Source organism: Saccopteryx leptura, chromosome 11 (genome assembly GCF_036850995.1).
Source record: "Saccopteryx leptura isolate mSacLep1 chromosome 11, mSacLep1_pri_phased_curated, whole genome shotgun sequence".
Classification (NCBI taxonomy): Eukaryota; Metazoa; Chordata; class Mammalia; order Chiroptera; family Emballonuridae; genus Saccopteryx; species Saccopteryx leptura.
The window spans coordinates 7,562,674-7,568,708 of NC_089513.1; the positions used below are offsets into that span (position 1 = coordinate 7,562,674).

General features: G+C 42.1%; 1 long non-coding RNA gene across 1 annotated transcript; it reads left to right on the top strand.

Moving 5' to 3' along the window:
- The first annotated feature begins 243 nt into the window (after positions 1 to 243).
- Positions 244 to 3,469, top strand: LOC136383513 (uncharacterized). Its single transcript, XR_010747421.1, has 3 exons — positions 244 to 309; positions 2,428 to 2,565; positions 3,101 to 3,469. It is a non-coding gene; the product is annotated as an uncharacterized lncRNA (long non-coding RNA).
- The last annotated feature ends 2,566 nt before the right edge of the window (positions 3,470 to 6,035 follow it).

Genomic DNA, 6,035 nt, shown 5'->3' on the forward strand with positions numbered 1-6,035 from the left:
AAAGAGAGCTTATTTATACACCAGGGGTTATTTATACATAAGTGGTTTTATTTTATAATCATGAGACCTGGATGCTGAGGTCTCAGTGGACTGTGACAAATAAAGGGCATCGTCAGCAGTCTAAATAAAGTGATATGCAGCTCTGACCAAAGGACTTGTCCTGTTTTAATTGTGACTAATTAGACCCATCTGACCGTTCGGGAGCGTGGACAAAGAGCTCACAGAAACATACAATGGCGGAAAGGAAACCCCGGAGCCTTGAGGACGTGGAGGCTGTGCGCACGGAAGGTCCGGAGGGGAGGAAGCGAGGTCAGAGGGCCCTGGACGTGCCAGCAGACGACAGAGAAGAGGGACAGAATAACCTCATCACAAGGGGAGCCCGGGGTGCAGTGCAGGGCCAGTACTCAGCGGGTGCACACTGGGAGGGCCACACTGCCATTTAAATATCGCATTAAGTTCTAACAGCCTGGCAGACAGCTGTTTCTGGAAGCCACCTGTGAATGTCTCCTGCCACCAACCACTCGGGCTCCTCAGCTACAGCTGGGGACCACAGTGTGGCAGCCTGGAGCCTCTGTTCTGATCCACCGCACCCTTTGCCTGATTAGTAGTGACCCCTTTAAATTCCATCCCTGCAGACAGACGGAGGGGCTATGCTAGCCAGCCCCCAGGGAAGAGCGGGACCCTGCTGTCAGGTTCGAGAAGTCTGTGGGGGTCTCTGGGCTGGATTACCAGGCCAGCTCAAGTGCTGGCTCATGTCTCTGACCACAGCGAATCCCTGCATTAGGGAATTTCTGTTCTTTGCAGTGAGGTCACGTGAGCCTGACAATAGTCACCCAGGACGTAAAGTTGATATCAAGATCAAGGAAATCTGTTCAAATAAGGAGGCTCAAGGAGGATGGCATTATTGTTCTTATGCTCTGAGCTATGCTCCGAGTAGGTATCAAAAAAGTCAGTAGACTTTCCCAAAGTCCTGAGATCTAGATGTACCATGTATATGATTTCTTCATGTAGTTTGACTAATAGTAACACACCAGAGCACTGTGTTCTTTAGTAGGTAATCATAAAAGACATTCAGGTATTTTCACTTTTTCTAAGTTATACTAGTCATAGTATACATAATAAGAATTACAGTACTCCATATACATAGAAATATTCCACATACATGTTTGACATGCACATGCAAATACATAACAAACGTGTATGTTCGATTACTCCATGCCATATGCCATGGACTGGAGACTGCTAGACCATGTAACTCCAAATTCTTTTCTCTTTTTTGAATGCACAGCTGGACCACATTTTGTAGTTTCCCTGGAGGTTAGCAGTGCTCTGTACCTGGGTGCTTGCCTGTCATTGACATTTGAGCAGAAGTGTTATAAGCCACCTCTGTGAATGGGCGATAGAAACTTGCTCTGGGCTCCTTCGCCCTCCTGGGTGGCTGACTGGAAACAACTTCCAGAGCAAACGTGGTAGCCACGAGTTGGAGATGAATAGCATGCCCTGTTGTCTCATTTACTTTTCAGGACTGCCGCGGGAGGAAAAACAGACTTCTCTTATACGGCAGATGTGACATAGTTTTGAAACTACTTGATAGTGTATCCTAACCTGTTTGTGGCATTAAGTAGTAAACCTTAGAAGAGAAGCTTGTGAGTAAAAGCTGCTATTCGAAAATGATTTTCAAAGGTATAGGTTGGGAAAAGATTCAGAACTTATTATACATGAAACAAAAAAAAATAAATTCAGTATCTTTTTCATTTTATAAAGAGAATAATATTCAAAGCAAGGTGTCTGGCCAAATATTACTATAGGCTACAAAAGAAGGTCCATAAGGGCAAATACTCCATGATCTTCCTGTTCAATCATGTGCATTGATTGCACCCTGAAGAGTTCTTGTCATGTAGTTAGTTGTTTCTCCAGGAATATGTATTAAATGAACAAGCAAGAATCACTGTTTACTACGTTGATCTGTTAATTTCCTGAAATTTTCTTCCCCAAATCAAGCTCTTAGCTATATTTAATGATTTGCCAACACAGGGCAGGGCAAAAGTAGGTTTACATTTGTTTGTATGCAAAATAATATAGTAATTAATAGATAATCCTACAATAAACTCTGTGCTTCATGCAGTCATAACTGTATAGCTACTTGTGACTTTCCCTGCATCCCAAAAGTGAAATTGGGTAGTTTGAAGACAGTATTTAAAAATAACTTTTTATGTAAGGTGTGTGAGCCCAATGACCAAAAGACTAGCAATGCACAACGAACAGTCTAGTACCTGGAAGTAGAGCACTAGTCAACATGCACGCAGGGCTGAGAGAAAGAGTCGCTCACAAAACTAAGAAGGATGTTCTCTAGAGAAAACCGTCTTCTAGTAACCCAGTGAATCTAAAGAATCTGCCCCCCAGCCCCACTTCGTTTCCTCTTTCCAGGTCCTGCTTATGCTGACCATTGGCTGGACCCAGAAGGCAGAGGGCACTAGACTCTCTGGATGCAGCCTGTGTCCATGGGGCTCCTGGACAAGTTCCACAGGACAACAGATTGGAGAATGAAGACAGAGGAGCAAAGAGGTTTTAGAACCATCTCACTAACAAATGGCTTGGTTTGCATTTGTGGTCACTACACCAAAATCAATCAATGAATCAACAAATAAGAAAGAAATCAGCCAATAGTGGCTGATTAGAGTTTAAGCTGAACATAACCCTCCCACTTTAATCATGAGTTTTATTTATAGATATGACGATGCCAAAGTATTTTTATACTTGGAATATAGATGAGATTCATAAACACTGAATGGCTGAAATTAATAATCATGTAACTCTACAGCGAGAAACATTGCGGAGACCATCTGACTCATCATTCCCCAGAATAGTACTCTCATCTGGTAGGAAACAAATGGATGGAAGGAAGGGACAACCTGACGTGTGGGTTTAAGTTGATTAATCACTGCTGCCTTGAGACGCAATTCAAGTTGTGACACAATGGACGTACAGGATGTGGGGATGGAAATGATAGAATACAAAGTAGCTTCTGTTAGTGATAAAGTCGTTCTGAAAAATACAAACTAGAGGTAGCCTCAGTTTGCTTTTCTATTTCTTCTCCTAGGATTAGCACCTAAACAAACCTGGCCCAGGGGAGACTGGATCTGAAAAAAGAGATTACATACCCAGAATCTCTCCCTTACATATCTTGGGACCCAACAGTTGTAGATAGAAAAGGACATCTCAAACTTTCTCAAGAATTACGGACTGAATCAGAACACTGAGAACGGAAAGTGGAGGACCACACCCCCACCTGGGGTTGCACATTTGAAAATATGAATGAGCAAGTTTCGAGCCACTCCTGTCCACACTTAGTCCTTATCGCCTGTTTCTAGAATTCTTCCTCGTTGCTGGATCTCCCAATCAGCATGAAGAACATACTCTTAGCTCTTCCATTTCAAAAACAAACATATCCCCTCGGGATTTCAACGGGACCTTTAATAGCCAAGTTTTACAAAGCGATTTGCTCCACACACTGGCTCTATTTTCTGACCAACTGTAACTCCATTCTTTTTTTTTTTTTCTGAAGTTGGAAACGGGGAAGCAGTCAGTCAGACACCCTCATGTGCCCGACCGGGATCCACTCAGCATGCCCACCAGGAGGCGATGCTCTGCCCATCTGGGGCATCACTCTGCCACAATCAGAGCCATTCTAGCGCCTGAGGCAGAGGCCACAGAGCCATCCTCAGTGCCCGGGCAAATTGCTCCAATGGAGCCTTGGCTACGGGAGGGGAAGAGAGAGACAGAAAGGAAGGAGAGGGGGAGGGGTGGAGAAGCAGATGGGTGCTTCTCCTGTGTGTCCTGGCCGGGAATTGAACCCAGGACTCCCGCACGCCAGGCCAACGCTCTACCACTGAGCCAACTGACCTGGGGCTAACTCCATTCTTCAATTTGTGGAACTGTGGCCTTCACTATTCCATGCATCAAGTTATTCTTGATAAGATCGTTGATAAGTGCTGATAATTTTTCAGATTACCTTTTTTTTTTTTCTTAACCTTTCTGATGTACTAGCAGTCAATCACACCCTCCTGGAAAAATTCCTCTAATTGGACACCGAATCTTTTTTTTTTATTCCCTTCTGACTTTTCACCTACATCTCAGTCATTTTTGGTGTCTCCTCCTCTGTAGGACCTTTCCTCGCTTGTGCTGCTTGAGTTTGATCCTGGGTCTTTCATTTTATTTAAACCTTGAACTACACTCCAACCACAGGTCTTTTTGTTCTGTCACTGTGGCTTCAAATATGCTACTTATTTTTATCTCTCTGTCTGCATACTTATGTATATGACATGTCCACTTTGAACATCTAAGTGAACATATTAAAACTACGCTCATGATTTCTCCACAATAGAAACTACTAATTTTTAGGCTTCCACACTCATATTTCATGACTTACTCATTTGGTTGGTTACTTATACCAGTAATGTGGGGTAAGAATTGATATCTCATTCTTTCCAACTCCCATAGCTGATGAGTCATAATATTTTACTGGAAATAATTAAAAATGGATGATTTTGCTAAACTTCTACTTTCTTGCTCCACTTATTCCAGGAAAGAAAAAATGAAATGATAGATGCCATTTATTTTATTTCCTAGAAGGGCTCTAAGAGAAGGAGGTGCCAACAGAGGGTGATGAGTGTTGAGAGAAAGTCATGAAATTTGACATGGAAACTGGTTGGTTTTACTTTTCTGACAGACAGAAGAGAAGGAGGCAAAGATCCAATGAAGTGTTGAATCTGAGATACAATGGAGGCCACAAGATTCAAACAGAAGGGGGAGGGGAAAAGAGTAGGGTGGTGGGGAGACAACAGAAGCCACATCACATGAGAAAGTTCGCACTTGGAAAGAGTCATCCACAATGCACATTTTTAGATGACTATTCTTGTTTCCTTTTAAAAAAAATTATAACAATTTTTGATTAAAAAGAAAACTTGTCCAGATAATACAGACAGTCCCTGTATACCACACACCCTCTGTCCCCTATTATTACCTTACATTAGTATAGAACATCTGTTAAAATTAATAAACCAACACTAACGCTACTACAGCATTAACTGAAGTCCAGATTCTTTAGATTTCCTTAGACTTCACTTAATGAGCTTTTCCTGTTCCAGGAGCCCATCTAGGACCCCACATCACATTCAGGAGTCAGGTCTCCTTAGGATCTTCTAAGCATTAATAGTATCTTTGGCATGCTTTGTTTTTGATGATGTTGACCGTTTTGAGTGCTGTTCAGATATATTTCGGAATGGGCCTCAATGAAGATACTCTCCCTGGTTTGCTCGTGGTTAGATGGGCTTATGGGCTTTTAGGAGAAAGATCATGGGGTTAAAGTCGCTTACATTTTATTTTCATATATTAATGCACTAACCAGGGTCTCCAGCACAATGTCGAATGGGAGAAGCGAGAGAAGAGATACTGATCATACTCCTGAACTTGGGGGAATGCATCCATTTCTCACCATTGAAGACAAGGGTAGGCATTTTTGTAGATATTCTTTGGTAAGTTGAGAAAATTTCCCTCTAGCGCTAGTGTGCTGAGAAGTTTTGTACTTTTTCCCCCCAAATTCTGAACAGATGCCAGCTTTTGTCAAATGTTTTTTCTGTATCGACTGATTTTTAGTTTAGTTTGTTAATGTGTCGAAGGCATTAAGGATTCACCTGCCTCGCACACTTGGAAGAGGCTCTGATCTCCCACAGAAGCAGGAGGTAGGGGTGCTATCTCCCTTGATGTTTACATTTCAAGTGGATGGCCCCAGCCTCTTGAGAAAGACAGGCCTGGTTTGTAAACCTCACAAAAGGCTGTGCTGAGAAAGATTTATATACATTTACAAAAAAGAGAGAAAGGACTTCCAATTGTTAGTTTGTAAAAAAAAAAAAAAAATGCTCAGAAAGAAGGGTGTATCTTCTATTATTTTTAAGAAAAAGAATTAGAGTTCTTATTTTTAAATTTTATTTGTCCTTACAGGTATTAGTAGTTCAGGACGTGATTACGTTGTTAGA